Here is an 18,365-nt window from a genome sequence, read left to right as displayed (position 1 = left end):
AACACCAGCCCCGTTCCACAAAGCAGCTACGGGGGCTGTACTTAAGTGGGATATATTAAATAAAGTTGACGCACTAACACAGCGGTGTCGCATAAACGTCCGTACCAAAATGTGAACGTGTCTCGCTTCAGCTAAAGCGCAGCCGACACGCGTGGAAATTTCATACCAGCGTCCGTGGGATAAATTATACAAAAATGGGGGAACTTTTTAAACGAGACGGCCACAAACAAAGAAAACGTTGCCTGCAATATATATTCAGTTAAGGCGACACTTTGAGTTGAACTACGGCAGAATCAGTGCACAAAGAGAAGAGCTGGACTGCATTTGACAATACCGCCATTCCGCTTTCCCCTCCCAGTTGCTCTGTCCTTGGGAGAGTACGGACAAACCAACAATGAACGACCAAGCGACGGAGGTTAGCCCTAGGCCTGACCAGAGTTATGGTTTCCACGGGCGCTTCGCACTGCCGCGTTTAAGTGATTTGGGGGCGTTCAACGTCACGCGGCAGCTTAATGTGCGACGTCGCAGTTCCGCCTTTATGCAACATGACTCCTCCTACCTCCCCCCCCCCTCAAAGCCTCATCGCATCGCATCGCAACATGACTCCGGGGCTTCCTTCTCTCCGTTTCCGCGCGCCATATTTCAATGAGTCGGCCTCCTGTGACATGTCCGCCAGCAGAGTGTCGCTTTGTGTTCCCGACGTCGCTGCCTTTATTTTTTCTGCTTGCCGACGACAACGCGCACAGTGCGCGTGTACCTTATGAGCCGTATCAAGAGAGAGCGCTATGCGGGTTTCGGAGAGACGCAATTTCGTCCCGCCTGGAGGAGAAATGCAAAAGAAGATTTATTTTAATATGGGCGGACTTCATTTCGAAGCGACGTCGTTTCCGGGCGCTCCGTTTCCACAGCGCCAATTTTTGTTCCCTATTCCTCCCAGTCTCCGTCCGGGTATTTCGTTTTCTCCTTTCAACAGCCTCGTTTAATGGCGGGTTATGTCCTTTAGTTATGACGTAGAACAGGCAGAGGGGGAAAGTGAGGGGGGTGACACCCAGAGAACGTTCTTTAAAAGGAGAAATGTTATTTCCTACGCACAAAGCACCGCCGCTCTTTTATCTTAGTTTCATGCATGTCCGACCTTTCACGCTGGCCAGGTTTATTCCGCGCTTCATATACGTGGTCTTACCACTCGCTGCGAGTTTGGCGATAGTTATCGCTTGTATTGGGCAGCACGTGTGTGATAAGAAGCCAATTAGCAAGCGGTGTATCCTTTCATTATTTCAGGTCAAATCTCATGGCGTGAGGAATGGATACACCCTGTAATAGCGACAGTGGAAGATGCTTTTAGGCTGCACTTTGAAAGTGTGCCGTGTTTTGCGACTTCCCACAACTTCTAGAAAAAGCTGGCCGCGGCGTGGAACTCGCGTCACGCGTTTATGCGCATTTAAACCGCCAGAAACGCTTGACGCGCGACACCGCAGAGCGATTGACCTTCGATTGTTCGAACATTGAAATTTGGCCACGATTCACACTACCCGGAAAGCGCTCGATTTAGAGTAAGCAACAAGCACGCACACGAGCGGCGCGCACGCGCGCACAACCACACACACACACACACACACACACACACACACACACACACATATATATATATATATATATATATATATATATATATATATATATATATATATATATATATATATATATATATCTATCTATATATATCTATATATATATATATATATATATATATATATATATATATATATATATATATATATATATATATATATATATATATATATATATAGTGACTAGTGTGTCGAACCGAAAAAAATACCGGTTCGGTTATGGTTCGGGTCCAGGTAAATTCATTTTTTGTTCCGGTTTAGGTCTGGTTCGACTAAGTCACGCACCGGAGCGGTTCTCGAACCGGTTCAAAGAGTTGAGTCAATAGCGAAGTACCAAAAAACGTTGTGTAGCTTCAGTCATGATAAAAGCCAAACACAGTTACTCCTAGTTGAAAATACTGCTTTTTCCAATAAAATGGTGCAATTTCAAAGTCAAGTCCAATCAGTTCGGTGAGATATTTAGGAAACTATCCGAGCCACCTTTTCACCCAACCATTGTGTCGTCCACATGCAGCCTCTGCCCAGAGGCATGGCACTGGATTTTTGTTCATTTCTGTAGTTTCCTTTTATCGTACCGTTTAAACATTAACGAGGAGTTGACGCGTCACTAACTGTGTTTCAATCAATTCTCCTGTACGTCACTGCTGACGCTGTCTGGGAAAAAGCGAGCGTTTTTTATTTTTGTTATCTTTTCTGGGCAAAACGACGCCTTTGAGGCCATAATGCAGTTGAGAGAGTTGCTAAGGGCTAGTTCTTTCAATAGTGCAAGGTGGACTTTGTCTTCATGGTTCATATAGCCTTCCAATCCAAGCGTGTAAGGAAACGCGGCTGAGAAGTATCGCCGACCACGGGCTGTGGTACCTTCGGGATCGGCTTGCTAGCCCGTCAAGCAAAAGAGAATGCTTCGTGCATCTCTATATAAAAAAAATATACTAAAAGCGTCCATATAAAGTGCACTCACGCACGCACGCACAACAGGGTGTTCTATCCGTCTGTGAAGAGCAGCTTTTCCTGTAGAAGAGACTATAGTACGAAAGTATCTTGTGGCAATCAGTGAACTCCAACGTCAAGTGCCCAACTCTGGGCAAATCTCTGAATTATACAGACTACAATATCTCGAATTTCAAACTGACAACCCAAATGTTCCATTATCACATGTCATCTTCTGCTCCCCTGCTGTGAGCTTGAAAACATATCTGCGGCCCCTTTTCGCCTTCTTTTTCCTTCATTTACTGCACGGGGTTCGCCTCGCTGGTATAAGGCAGTTGCCCCAAAGCAATAAAAAATACGGTTTATGTAGCCAGCGCCAGTGTGCCCTTCTTTCTTTCTGTGTCCCGTCCGTCGAGGTGTTTACATTTTGACAAAAATGTTCCAACGTGCCGAAATTTCAGCAATTTTGAGGTGTTACAAGAGGCGCATTCAGGTTTTGAGCCTTGGCCGGTTTGCAGTGCATCAATCTTGTGGCCCGATTGCCCCTGCACAGTCCCTGCAAGGGAAGGGCAATGCTGGGGCTACAACCACCTGGCAGGCTGGACCTGGAGTGTGACACTTCTTTTTCCCAGCGGCCGCCTGCTTGCGCAACCGGCAACAATGAACCATTTCAATATTCGCGCAGAAGCGTTTCCCAATGTTGCGACCACGAAGCGAGCGTTTGATTCCTCTGAAGGGGAAAAGTGCGCTAGGGATTGCGAAGTTGATGGTGCGTGAAAAAGAAAAGCCCCAAATGACATTGGCCGCCCGTCACCAACAACGGACCGTCGAACCGTTTTGAATTTTGAACCGGTTCGTGAACCGGTTCAAGCTTCCGATTTAGACGAACCGGAATTGAACCGGAACGAAATGAATTTCTCTGAACGCGAACCGTAACCGAACCAGTATTTTTTCATTCCGTAAGAACACACATCGAAGCTCAAAGCTGCAGTCCTTATTGCCAGTGCTATTCGGCTACTTAAGGGTCCTTTATAGCGCCGAATGAGGTGGTTATCATTTTTGCATCATACAGGAATAAAGAAATCAACGTCGAGAAAAAATCTGCTGTGATCGGAAGCGGGAATTCCCGCTTACGATCATGGAATATGCATATCCACATATATGCATATCCACATTGCATGCGCATCCGTTATTTGCGACTGCAGCTACTCCTCACTTGTTAGAGAAATCCGTTTCATGCGCTAGAGAGCTCAGTAGCGCACTTACATTACCTGACTTTCGAAACACCACGGCCTGCTTATTCATACTGAATGCGTCTCATCGCTTGTGTGGCCACACGAGTCATTTTAAAGAATAAACATGCTCTCCTAGCTTAGTTCGGCGCGCGCGTTTAGTAGGCTGGAAGCTCATGTTGTAATGTGGTGCGTTTCTTTCCTTTTTTTTTTTTACTGCACGGGCGTAAAACGTGCCCGAAAACGTTATGAAAGTTTATGTGATATAAAATCGGATTACGTGTACTAAACTAGCATTCTTCGTAATTTCTAGAAATGTCAACATGCGGGATGCGGAAATCCTGAAACCCCGACTCTCGCCGAAGCGTATTTAATGCATTCCACCGTGGAATGGTGAGGGACGGCACAGTGGGATTTGGAACTTCGTTTGCGTATATGCTACATGTTAGCCTCTGACGCCAATCAGGCATGGTTTCATAGAAGCCAGGTTGAAAAATATTCGGGTATTCAACCAACAAACAAGCAAGCAAGCAAGCAAGCAAACAAACAGACTTGTTACAAAAATAAATAAAAATAAAATTCCTCGGGGCACTTAAGCCTACTGACGTTCTTTGAAGGGGAAAGCCTGGCGATGCTTATTATTAACAGCAACTCCTATGCAACATCGCATTTGCACTGCTTCCGTTGTTTCGTTTCTTTCACTGTTTGCGCGAATTACTTCAACCATCTTCTTTTCGCCTATACTGCGTATGAGTCTCTTTCCTCGCTTTGGTGTCTTCGTGACACTGCGCGATTTACGTCAGCGAGCAGACTGGCATACGCCGAAGTTTCTTAAAATCAGGGTTCTGCGCGGCTGGTGTACACCTGCTCCATACTTCAGGGCCATTACATTCTCGTAGCTTTGCTGTAAAAGTATCTTGTCTTTGAAGCACGAAGCTCTGCAGCGTGACGCGTAAACGAGTGTCCCGGAGTTTTTTTAGTACGCGTTACGTTTTAGCGCGAGGCGTAAACGAGTTTCCCGGTGTCTTAGTACCACGACTACATGAGACGACGATTACGACGATGACAGGAGACGCCAACAGCCCAAGCCCCTAAGGGGCTTCGTCCCTAAAAACAACAAATGGCTACCGGGTACGACGCGATTTTCTACAGTGTCTACAATATAAACAAGGCCGCAAGTTGTACGACTTGAGCAGTCACGCGTTGCAAGTCTAAACCAACCTGTCCAGTACGTGTACCCATATCCAATTATGAGTGTCATCTAGGCCTGGCTGACATTCGTGCCTTTATTTTACCTTTATTTCCTCATTCCTTCATTCGAGGTGACGGTATAAATTGCTCCAGCCTGCCTCCGAGTGGTGGTGATCGCTGTTGTCGTCGCTGACACTTGTTCTGAGTGAGGTAAAGAAACGGGCAGAGCCGCATTTTCCGAAATGTTGTTTGGCGTTTGAACACCCTACCAAAGCGCAACTGTTTTCTTCTTTGGCTTGCCCTGAACATATTATTCTCTAACAGATAGGACCGTGAAAAGTTGCCAGGGAGCCTGGACAGCTAAAGAAAATGAAGCGACAAAGAAGAAAAAAAAGATTAAGCTAAACACGGCATGGGGGCCCGTAACCACACGGGGCTGCAGTTGCAGCGTTCAGGGTACATGGCGCCAAACTTGATTAGGAACTTTCTATTCCATCAACTACCACTGCAAGTTTTGCAGTATTTCGTGAGATCTCTGCATTTTATGTCGGAACGCAGAGTGCCTGGACGTTCGTCCAGAGCCGCCCACAACGCTATATTTGGGTACGCTTAGGGACCAATACTGGTGCAGCAATATTTCTGGCAGTGCGCAATTTATTTGAATTGTTTTCTTTATCGTTTTCTGGGTACAAGTTTTTTTTCACTTGCTTGGCTATTTACTACCTACCATGGCGGGGAAGGAAGGAAGCCAAAGTAAGTGTGAATACATTTGCTTCGCCTTTGTCGCGCAATATAGGACGGGAAGGGGATGAATTTTCTCTCCTAACTTTTATCTTAAAAGGACCTTTTTTTTTTTGGTTGGCCGAAAGTGACGTCTTGCTTCTACGCTTTTCCCAGGCCCTGAAGAATCGACGCAGGGGCTCGGAGTACGAGTGGATGCGCAGCTGGCGCAACAGCCCTCTTCTTGGAGCGACCCCGATCGCTGAAAAGTAAGTTTGGACAGAATCAAATAGACCGGGAATCGCCTAATTTATTTCTCTTTTGCTAAAATTGTGATTTTAGAAACATACAGAACGAAACGAACGTAGGGGCCGGGCGGTTGTGTTGTAAAAGTTAAAAAAACGTTGACGTCTGGGGCTGAAAACAAGGGCTTATGCGTAAGACCTTAAGGACACAGTATAGAGCAGAAATCCAGCGGGATAAGGTGATAGCACAAGAAAGAGAACAAAAGGTAGAATTGTGGGAAAAAAAGTATAAGAGAAAGGAGAGAAGAAAGGTAGACGACCGGCGCGGAGTAGCAGTTCAATAAGGGATCACGGAAACTTCACCAGATGAGTAGGGTTTGGGAAACGCACAGTGTTACAATATTGTTTACCCTCACCCAAAGCGAGACACGCAACCAAAAATTATTGTACGTTTTCTTTGGCAGCAAATGAGCACACAGGGCCTGGCGTTGAGGACGTGGCTTTAATTAAGATAAACTTGAGCGGGATAAACTCTCGGCAACCTCAAGAGTGGGTTCACTCACATAATTGTCTCGTTTTAGTTGGCGCGGGTACTAAATTGTTGTTTTTAGAGCTCCCGTCTGCTCTAATTATGTTTACCTTACTAACAGGCTTCGGTTCAACGTTACCACCACTTTGGGGCTGCAATATTTGACATCGCGTGCTGTAACATGAAACCCATCGAGCTCTGACGCGAGCGGAACCCCTCAGACAGACACGTGCGTACCTGGGGAGATTGATAGTGTTCGCGAGGTAACGGTAGCAATTAATTGAGCACGCAGTGCGCGCGCGTCACCAGGAGGCGTTCCGGTGGGACAACCAAACAAAACGGCCGTGCGAAAACGTCCAAACGCCAGGCGCAATTAGTCTTAATTAGAAGCGAGAGCCGGCGCTCAAAGCCACTCGTGGGATTAGGTCGTAGCCGGCCTCGCCACCACTTTTGGTAACACGACGGCTCAGAGACATTGGCTCAAGGCGTCGGCGTGGCATTGCACATTTTGGTCGCAGCGCTTCGGCGGTTGCTTTTGCTTTTTTTCTCCCGTTCGTTTTTCCACGGTGCGAGGACAGTGACGAGAGCGTCGCCGCAAGCTGGCGCAATCGCTCGATGTTTCTCGGTCGCCCTCTATGCAGAAAGAGGCCTTCAGGAGCCGTTCCTAACTCTCTTCTGGTTTGTTTTATCACCGAACCGCTACATGCCTTTCAGTTCCCGCTTTACTATTGTAATCTTTCCCAGCGGTCCACAAGAACGCTGCAATAGTCAAAGTCCGAGTTATCTCTTTGGAATGGTTCTAAGGCCTCTGTCATTGACCAAGCCTGGAGAAGGTTCATGAGAAGGCCGAGCGTGCTCCATCTTGTCGATCGGATTGCTTTGTCCGTTCCGTGGGGCGCCTTGCCGAGACGTTCTCTACGGAGCCCCGCTATACCGTGAACGCTTGGCCGGGTCTTTTGCATAACCATTTTGCATACGCGGAAAGGAGGTGACTGTGGAAGACGAAGGGTGGGGAGGGATCCGCCGTGAAGTCAAGGCGGCCATGGCTGCCCGGATGGACCCGGAGGCAAAGCCTGTTCGTATGCGCCTAACGATGACTGAGTCATCCACTTTCGGGTATGTCTGGGTTACGTTCTGGTGACAGTCTTCCCCTTACCGCGTAAAAAAACAAAACAAAAAACGAAGCATTGCTTCTTGCTTGTGCATTTGTTTTTCATTTTCTTTTACCTTTTATATGGCCTCAGCAACCTGATCGCGTTGTTCTAGCTTTTTCTATAGATATCCTCCGTTGGGCATTGCGTTCTTCTGTTTTGTTTAGTCGGTGTAACATTTCATCATTTTTTTAGAAATTTTATTCGTTCTCGTTTATTTGACCCTTTTGGCACCTTTCTTCTTTTTTTTTCGCCTCTTTCGCACGTTTCCACACATTTTATTGAACCTGGAATCTGTACGGCGGTTTTCGCAAACCCGCGTACCCTGGCGTCTACTCGGTACGTGATCCGGGACTGACTGGTACCTTTTTGCTATGACCAAGAAACTATTGATTCCTTTTTTCTTTTTTTTTTTTTTTTGCGCATGGCGGCGGCATTTTCGAAGCGCCGACACGTTCCGTATTCCGGATGACGTCGGTAAACGTGGCGACGTCGTGGCTTGTTTAAAATCCTACCAGGGAGTTGGTCTTGTTAGCTCGTAGCAACGCCTTTTTCTCATCCACGTTTCACGCTGTGTACCAGACCCCTAGGTCGTCAGTAAAAGAGTTTGGACAACTCGGGATCGACCTAGCAACACGGATCTACGTGTTTACGACGATAAAATTTACACAATAACGCTGAAAGTGGCAATCATAGAGATAGAATACTTGAACAGTCTACTTAGGGAAGACCTGTTCGAAAACGCCTGTCTGGAGCAAAAAGTAAGGGGACGCAGCTTTTTCACAATGCATAAAAACACGCACATGCGCACTTAGCCGATCTGTATGCATGTAGACGAACGTGTGTGCATGCAAAAGGGTGATGTAACTCGCAGTTTGCTTTATATGCACGCACTGTGTGCGTGCAGACAGGTGACGTCAGTCGCAGTCCCTTCGCTTAGGTTGCCTCATCGCTTTCAGTGCGACACTCCTTCGATTACAATGGGGAAAATAACAAGAAAAATAGACAGGGAGAAATTGATAGTTCTTCTTCGGTGCTACCAATGAAACCACTTTGTCGAATGCTGATGCGTTTCTTGAAAAAAAAAATATTCTGCTTGTGGTGAGTGCGTTTAGCTGGCGGCACAACCCAGTTAGAGGCCTAGTTTTAGTAGCGCGTCGGGGGTACGCTCGTCAAGAGTGAGTGATGGCTCTATACCGCGTTTCCTTTTGGTTGGAACGCTCCGCTTTTGGGTCGGGTTTGTCTAGAAGGTCGTTCGTGGTGTTAGGAGCGCCTCCGACGTAGACCTACTCGCACGTTTCATCGTAAATGTGCTGAGTAGTGGAAGGCTTCCGATGATGCAGACCTCGTTTCGAAACCACTTTTGTGGCGCAGTCTTCCCTCGCTCACTTCTTTTTCCTTTAAGGGAGGGGATGAGACTGAAGGAGAAGCTTGGCAGTGCTGATTCACAGCTTTATAAGCTGTGAGGAGTGAACGGGCTATAGGAAGAACGTGGGGTAGAGGGTGGGCCACGGAGTGGGAGTGCCACGCCAAATATAAGCTTGCCGTTCAGAAGCACACGCACGAAGCGGCAGTAAGAAAGCGGTGGCACTATAGGCCAAAAACAAATCAGTTCTTGCGCGATAACTAGGTGCGACAACCACGTGAGCCCAAACTTTACCCTTAGATGATCAGCGTGGGCACGCAGGAGGCGTGCGCTTCGTACGTTTTGTGCGCGCAATGCGAAAGGGGGCCCTAGTCGTATTCCGCACAATGCTCCCCACATACTAACGCTCGTAGCAACGCTCCCTTACCCCTTGCACGTCCGCGGCACGCAATGATTGCAGAACAGCGCGTGCTCGTGGGAAAGTGCGAATGCCAGGCCATCGGGGCCGCTTCTTACAACACGTGCTGCTTTTCCCGGGGAAATTGCTGAAAAAAGGAAGCAAGCGAGGCCTTCTCCTCTACGAGATTCCATTCCAGAACGCTTTCCTTTCGTCTGTGTATCCGCAGACGCGGTCGTCATTTTTCTTCCCTGGTCACGCCCCTTCCCTCCCTCCGCGCTCGCAGCATGCGATGGTTGGTGAGTGCAAACTCCCACGCGAAAGCACCCAGTTCGCAGTTCGCCTCGGAACGCAAGAACCTCCGCTTCACGTGGCCTACCATCGCAATGCATTAGAGGAAAACCATCGATCAGATACACAACTAACTGATTGATTGATTGTGGGGTTTAACGCGCCGACACTTGACAGGCGATGAGGCGTGCCGTAGGGGAGGGCTCCGGATTAATTTTGACCTCCTGGGGATCTTGAACGTGCGCCGAAACCTCGAACACAGGCGCGTTTTTGCTTTTCGCCTCCATCGGAAAAGTGGCCGCCGCGGCCGGGAATCGAACACGAGTCCTCGTGCTCAGCAGCGCAACGCCTTAGCCACTGAGCCACCTCGGCGGGTTCCACAACTATTTGATCCGTTAATCGACCAGATTTAGGGAAAATCTCCAAGGTGGAGTAAGTTTCTATAAAGTAAATTTTGATCCGGTACATATTCTAAATGCTTAAGCATATCTACGGGGATAAAACGAAGAAGTCTGCGTGTTCGCCTGCAACGGTTGATGTGTCGCACTTTCACTGCATACGAAAAAAAAAATCTGCAGACATTCGGAGAATTGTCTGCTGATACGTAGCAATCGTATGCCGCTTGTCTAGAATGTGAGTTCTTTACGGTCACATTTAGCTATTGGTAGCGAAAAACATTGAGTTTTACGTTTCATTTTGTTTCTTATCGCCAATGATGTGAATTTATTTATTACAGCAATTCAGTGCGATTACTTCCACAATTGTGTATTCTTCGTAGATGTAAGGCTTAGTGCACGGTTGTTCCGTTTTGGTTATTTTTTATCTGTATTTTAAACGTTCTTTTTCGCGCTTTCTTTGTTTATTCTTCGTTTCTGGGAGGACATGCACAAGATATGCATAGTTTTTTTTTATTTCGGCAGCTCATATTTTGAAAATTTTTTTTTTCTGTTATTCTAATTTAGCAGTTTTTTTTAAATTATGTTGTACCAGTTATGCTATTATAACAATAAATGCGTTACTTCCGCCAACTCGGTCAGCTTGTAAGATTGCAGCGCATCACACCGTCCTGGCGGTGGGAGTAAACGGAAAAGAATGCTACGTACTAAAAACAATTAATAAAAGGCGCTCGGACCTTTTTACTCTGATAAAGAACTCGTTATAATGCTTTTGAAAAGATGTCTTGCCAGCAGCGCACTTCTGCACAGTAGTGAGGCCTACTTTCAAAAGGCTTGTTTTATAGCGTAAGTAGCGTTTCATTAGCGATACATGCTATCTTTGCACGTATTTATTTAACGATTCTCACTTTGGAGTTCTTGATTTTTTTATTTTAGCTTTCATACGCTGCAAACTTACTTTGAGCGCATCGAAAGAAGCGTTGGGAGTTTTGAGCGCCGCTAGCCGTTTCCGTCACCCGTGGGGCAGTCGCTGGCTTAATTAACTGAATGCGAACAGAAACCTGAGCTGCTTGATTAATAAATAAGAACCTAATATGTGGGAAATCCAGCGCTAATAAATTTGCACCAAATATGAAATACTATCATAACTAAATATTCACCGTCAGGTTACCTAGATCGCAGTCTCTCTTGGTATAAACCTTCAATGGAAAGCCATAAACCCTTGTTAGAATGAGACGGCTTTGATCGTATTATCGCTTTATTTGAAGTTCTCCGCCGCACGGACCCAACACATACGCGTTCAAGTCGCCACCGATTTAACGCATTTATTTTTGAAATCCGCACGGATGAAGTTACAATACGGGAGCTAATTCCCTGCATTTTCATGTTTAGTGTAGTAATCCCCCCTGAAGTGCAGTCTCGTGCCCTAAAAGCTGCAAATGTCGCCATAGATCTCGGTTTTTCGTATCTAATTCATATCTAGCCCCTGCCTCGTCTGTCCCCGTCCTCGTATTCTTAGCGTACTCTTTGCGCGATTAGGTATGTACCAACTCGCCCAGCAACATGTTTTAATTCAGAAAGCTCGTATCTAAACAAATGCTATCCCTGAACCCACAACCAACTTGCTCATAAAGGCGCGAGGAAGTTGCTGCATGGGCCAGTCTCGGAGCAAATACAAACTCCGATAATCGGGTAATTTGTTTTAGCTTTAGCAGAAACAGTGAAGTAAAAACAGGCTACTCTGTACGTTTTAGGAAGTATCATTAAGTTTTCTGTTGTGTACTATTACAATTTAACAGATCGACCCTGCGTTGTTCGACTCGCCGGAAGACTCATGACCACCCCTGGGAAGCCCCTTATTTCGCGGTTATGGTCCGCTTTTATTCTACGCGCGTCATTCCGAACATTGACAACGTCAACTGCTAGCCAGAATCCTGCGCATCTCCTTGTCCCCGCCGGGACACCCCGCTCAGAGGCAGACGAGGTTACACAATCGGTTGCTATGGGGACCTAACGCCAGCTGGAGGCAAGAGAGAGATTGAGAGCTGGCTTGCTACAATTACAGCTTGTCGCCATGTTTTCCCCAGGGTGGTATAATTGTATCGAAAGCACTGTACCGGACTTTTCTGGCCGTTTGAACGATGGGCAATTTCCTCTCCTTCATCTCCAGCTTACTTGAGCGTGCCGTCATTCGATCAAGTGATACAAGGGAAAGGATGGAGCACGCGTAAGGATATCAATATTTTCCAGGTCGTCGTGTTAACAGCTGACGGTGAAAAAAGGGAAAATTGCTTTCCGCGCGCCTTTGTCGTCTTCAAGGAGGAGTGTTGTTTCCTGAATAAATGGCATCACGATCAAGGCTGCCATCCGCTTATCTGCGAGATGATGCACTCACCGTCCTCGCCGAACAATGAGAGAATTGAATCAGCGGAAAGGCGCGAAGTCAATTTGACAACAGCGCGGTTCCTGATTTTTTGTCTCGCTTGGGACTACCCTTATCTCAACCAGTCGTGTCAGCGAAATATTGCTTGCATAGCACGATGCTACCTTCAAAAGCTTGGGTTTAAGGCGATCATATATTTCTTACCCTCTCAAGTATGTAAACTTTGTTTTTGGAGCTCATAAACAACAATAGGAACATACGCACGTCAGCGACAGTTGCCCTATTTTTCGTTAACGTCAGCATCTGTGTACAGGGCGGTAGCCATCTGAATTGTTAATTTGACAAGCAGACGTTTCTGAGGTGGCCTAGCGGGAAGTGCGATTTTTTTACTGTGATTTGTAGCTTAGTAACACTACATTTTTGGAGTTCTCTTCCTCACCTTAACTTTTCTTGATTTTTCACTTACTGCAACTTCAACAATCTACAGAAGCTCTTGGGTTTCACGTGGCCCGAAAGCTGGTGACGTGCGGAGAACATAAACGGGACGCCGTTCTTTACGGGAAAATAAGTAGAAAACGTTACCAATGGGATTTCGGGCCAAGAAAATCAGAACGCGGGAAGAATTCATAAAGCCGGTCGGATTTGGTGCTTTCGTAATTTATTGAATTACTCCCTCTTGCGACAGTCGGTAAGCACAAAACAGGGGCTTGTTTTGACACGTACCAGACGCTCTGACATTGCCGCGTTCCCAGGGGCATTATAATTTAGCAAAAATGAAAGTGGCGACGTCAAGCGGATTCTATTTCATACGCATTCCGAGTGCCGTTACATAAATGTCATGTTACGCAGACTCCATCCCTCCAATTTTTCGGCGCATTCTACTGCCTGTCGTGCTTCGAGTTCTTGATTCTGAAAAACTGGGCGCCGCGCGGTACTATGAAGTGGACTTGCGCCATGAGCAGCTGTCAACTTTCATAATGTTATCTTGGGCGTCGAGTTAGGCGCACAATATTCGGATGTGAGAGTTATTTGGAAAAATTCTTCGCAGAAAGTAAGTGGCATGGCAGAGGCTGAAGTCAGGTGGTAACTCTATAGATGCATTTGGAAAAATAAAGAACGAAAAGATAGAATCATATTACCACGAACCATCTTCGTAGCTTCGGTAGCTCTCAAAACTTTCAACTAACCTGCAGCAGTATGAACTGAGTAATTTTAAGCTCGGCATTCCCGACATGAACAAAGGTAAAATCTGGAAGAGTTGTTTTATTCTTACGCTTTGAAACTGGGCGGCTCCAGCAGTATGGGAGGCAGTCTGGGAGGCAGTGTCGCCACCGCCTCTGCCGCAGCGGCGGTGGCGACCGCTGTTGGCGCCTGCGGATCACGCGATGCGTTTCGAGGGGCGTGTTGCCGGGGGTGTGTCTCCGGTCAAAAGGTCATTTGCGCATTCTCCACAAAATCGCTGGACAAAAGTGAAGCTTTGCTTTAAAAGTAACCGCTTCCCTGGGCCGCCTGCTGGGCCATTCAAAATTCTCAATAAAAGTATTTCCTCCTCCACCTCCTCAGAATTTTTCTCAGTTGTCCTTCCATATCGGCAACCAGAAATCCACATTTAGCAACCTTATTGTGTCTCGCTTGATGAATTTCGTTGCAGACGACCTGTCGGAACGTGGGAACATATTTTAGCGTTGCTGTGAGGAATGTAGTTAGAACGCTGTACGTGTGCACGCCAGTGAGATTGCGGGCATGTGCAGCTATTCCTGTGCGTCACATTGCTGATGCCATGACCGAAAACATCGTAGGCCGGAAGCAAGTAGATTGCATATTTGTGTGACCACGAGGTGTATTCGAGTTAAGCGTGCTTCTGACTTATTGGAAAATGAAAGAGGGGATGGGGCAGCGGACGATGGGAACGGGAGACCGAAAGTTCTCGGCTGATGGGGATGTCGGTTCCTTTTCCTCTCCCGCCGCTCGCTGAAAATGGGGGAATTTAGGATGATGGTTACAGGGACACCCAAGCCTTCTCTTATGATGTGAGCATCACTTCTGGTTGAGTAAGGGAACCACATGTGTGGGTGGGCATGTTGGCCCATGGAACTTGCTGGAACGGCCGTGACACTCTGACGGCTGCTGCCATCCTCACTGACCAATCCGTTGGAGTAGGTATGTTGTTAGGCCCATTTCAGCCCTAACTTAAGGTGACCTTAACGTTGAGACTAACTATGGTTCGAGAAACCTGGAACTCATTGTACATGAAGCTGCCTGTACCGTTTGCCGACGTTAGATCCCGAAACGCAACATTAGGGCTAGCATTTGCCCACGGCATTCCTCGTTCACAGTCACATGAGACGTCGCAACCAATGTGAGAATCAGGCCGGTGCATACCTCTGTTCGCAGCCAATAGGGCAATGTTTCAGTGCAGGCAATGGGAATTTTTATGACATGTTCTAGCCACTGGGTCTGAGGACGCTGCTTTTTTAATTCGCCGACGTAGTCAGGCATGATGCGGGAGTGATGCTCAAATATTATAATGTTATTTGCCTCCGCTCAGTCCCCATTACGTGATAATCCTACAGTGGTCGCTGTCAGGCTATATTTTAAGCACTGTCCTTGCGCGTGGCATGCCAAACACCCTGTCAGTCTCTGTTTACAAAGTCCTAACGTACTTAACAGGTCATAACGTTTTGGCTCCATCGGCCTTGTGAAATCCCCGTGAATTTACAACAGGCAGCTCGCAGAATGCATGGTTTAAAACTCTGTCCTAGCGAAATGATAGCTATGATTGTTTCCAAGTTAGCGACATCGGAGCATAAAAAAGTGGGGGCAGCTCACTCTAACGCGTAAGACTTGAAGGTTGCAGCTGTACGCAACCTTCACGACCATCAAGAAGGTTTAAGTTCACGATTGCAGCCGATTTGCTCCGCCTTCGCGGCCCCAACGACCTTTACTCCATCATTGCTGGTATAAGTGTGAGTTTCTTTAATTTTTTTTTAGAAGTGATAATCATTTGACATCACTTTGGAGGTGCGTGCGCAATTCCGTGTTTTTCTCGTTCCGAGCAAGTGTTGCCAAGTTTACGGCGAACGCTTGGGTTTATTTTTCTTGCCAATCTTGGCCAATCTCCATAAATGGGAATGCTTGGATTGACAAGCGAGCGCAGGGGACGCTGGGTGGTGCCGCGAGGCACGCACTCAGGGGGACTCGGCATTTTCTAGGTCTTTTTTTAACTGCCGGGCGGTCCCCGCAATCTTGGCCAATCTCCCTAAGTGGGAATTCTGCCTTGACAAACGTGCGCAGGGAACGCTGGGCTGTTGTCGCGAGTCACACACAGACGAGCGCTAGGCATTTTCTAAGTTTTGTTTATTGCGGGGCGGCCGCCGCGAGGCCCGCGCTCACATGCGCGCGCTCGGCAATTTTTTGGTATTCTTAACTTCGGACTCGAAAAATTACGATTTGATAAACAGCTTCGCTGTTAAAAGTGTCTGACGACTAAGTATCGGTTCTCGGCCTTTTGGCTAAGATCCTGTATCCATCAACGCGACCTCGTACTGCTCAAATTCGACTTAGTCGGAGTAATGCATGGTTATTGCGTTTCGGGCAGTCTGATATGTCCTGTGGGTTGAGTCTGAGGAATTATGCGCAGACAAAATTTCTGCAATAGCTTATTGTAGTTGTGGCTACCGTGGATTATGTAAAAGTATTCCATCACTAGCTTTCGTACGAAAGTATCTTTTCAGCGTTTGCGATGGTTTAAAAATATCGCTGGCCATTTGTTTTGCTCCGTCAAACGCGTCTCGCGGGAAGCGGCGTCAGCAAACGTTCGCCACGGCGATGCTGTCTGCCAGGTCCTACAGCCGCATCGGTGTGGCCCCCGAGGGCGCGCTTACAGCTGAGCGGAACAGCAAAACGTGAGGCGTGCCAGAGCCCCACATTTACGCGGCATACGGACAACTGTTGTTCGCATGGCTCGAACTAACTTCGTCGCTCTAATGACCCAAGAACTGGGCTAACCCACCATTAGCGGCAAAAAGTAAGCAAGAAGAGGCAGTGGGCACTCCGCGTGCGACCCGGTCGAAATGTCCGCGCGTTGTTGCCCCGCAGGGAACACTTCTATTTATTAAGGGCGACAAGCATCCTTCAGGGGTACCCCGTGAAATATTGAAGGGGTTGCTGGCTGTTCTCGGTGGTCGTTCGTTTCCAGCCGACCTTGCGTTTCGTGTCTCGTCTGCAGCCCCGCGCGCGACGCCGTAAAGAGAGTAAAAGCAGACTTTCCCTGCCGGAACACCCCGGCTCCTGTCACTCGACTGCTGCCGGCGTACGTGCCTCCATCCGCGCTCACGTCGCTTTGCCTTCAACATTATAAGAGTAGTCTTGACTAACCTTAACCTTGGAAGTGGAACAATGGGTGAACCGCGTCAATAAACAAGAGTTATCAGCGGAAGCGGGGAACTTAGATGGCGTCAGGACATTCAGGAAAGTAACGGGGAATGGGGAAAACGCAGGGGAGGATCCGTTCTACGTTGTCAATGTCCCTTCACTATGCAGTGCAATCAATCAATCAATCAATCAATCAATCAATCAATCAATCAATCAATCAATCAATCAATCAATCAATCAATCAATCAATCAATCAATCAATCAATCAATGGTTTGTTAATATGCCGAAGGAAAAGTCAAGCGAAGAAGATGATGTACCAGACCACCCCGCTACACGCGCCCTTCACGATCAATGCAGACGCGCCTCAGAAGAAAAAAAAAAACACAAAGAAAAGCCCCTCTCAGGAGAATTCCACATGTACACCCGGGTCAGAATTCTCCAAAAAAGGGGCGTCGTTTGGAAGCGACGCGGTAACGCCATGCAAATACATGTGTTCTTTGGCTGGGGCACTGCTTTGAGGGGCGAGAAAACAGGTGACGTGGCGCTGCGGAGTAGCGGCAAAAGGGCGAAGAGTCACAAGCGAAACGACGGGGGGCAATGCGCGTCGCCTTTCGCACTCTTTCCGCTGCTCCTCAGCGCAATTTTGTCTGCTGTCTCGCCCCTCAAGGCGGAGCCCCAGCCCAAGAACACGTGCATTTGCATGGCGCTGCGGGAAACGCTAATTATCCAAAAGCACCACCGCGACCCGTCAATGCTGGGCAGGCGACGCTCGTCTTCGCCGGAAGGGAGAGGAAAAAGCCTTTTAATTGCAATATTTCTGCTTCGTGACGCACATGGGAGAATCGATGACGTACACGCGGGAATATGCCGGAGCCCAAAAACCCGCGGCAACAAACTTTGCAACAAAAGTGTGAGCTTTCCGCTCCACGCAAAAATGTTATATTTGGCACAGATGACGTTGACCACCCAACCTAACGATTGCGCTAGTTCATTCAGCGGGCTCAAAACGCCTTTCAGGACCCCTTTAATGTTCCTTACGGCCGCCCTCTGTCGGGCCGGGTTACTTTCAAGGGCGTGGAAACCTAGTTATGAGAGCTAGTTGGAAGGGCGTGTACTTAGGCTTGCGATACGTCAGTTTGGAAATCTTGTTATTTGTTTATTTCGCAGTGCTGTAAACATTGTTTAGACTTATATTTACCTCTCGTTCATAATATTAGATGCAGAACATCTGATTCACTCGCCTTGTCCCTCCGGCGTCGTCGTCGTTGTCGTCGGCGTTGTCCACCCCTCCCCCATTCTCCTCGCCGCGCCAGCTGCGCTCTCCGCCGCTCACCCCCTCTCCTCTCCGGTAGCGAACACTCTCTCGCGAGGAGCATTGGATTGGATTCGATTGGATTGGATTGGCTTGGATTGGCTTGGCTTGGCTTGGCTTGGATTGGATTAAAGTGGATTGTGTTGGATTGTGTTGCGTCATAGCCGCGGCACGTTGCGTCATAGCCGCGGCAGACGCGCTGGGGCCGGCGCATGTG

At 47.7% G+C, this 18,365-nt stretch overlaps 1 protein-coding gene across 2 annotated transcripts in view; it reads left to right on the top strand.

Annotated features, from left to right (window-relative positions):
• The window catches only part of Elk (Eag-like K[+] channel), a 394,257-nt gene that overhangs the window by 188,773 nt on the left and 187,119 nt on the right, over positions 1-18,365 (top strand). For both annotated transcript variants that reach the window (XM_077700237.1, XM_077700238.1), the window contains one exon: positions 5,882-5,973. The gene's annotated coding sequence lies outside the window, so the exon portion shown is untranslated. The remainder of the gene's footprint in view (positions 1-5,881; positions 5,974-18,365) is intronic.

The sequence above is a fragment of the Haemaphysalis longicornis genome, unplaced genomic scaffold, assembly GCF_048455015.1.
Source record: "Haemaphysalis longicornis isolate Haplotype H1 unplaced genomic scaffold, Haemaphysalis longicornis Haplotype H1 scaffold_2, whole genome shotgun sequence".
Classification (NCBI taxonomy): Eukaryota; Metazoa; Arthropoda; class Arachnida; order Ixodida; family Ixodidae; genus Haemaphysalis; species Haemaphysalis longicornis.
This window is presented reverse-complemented; position numbering and strand designations above follow the sequence as displayed.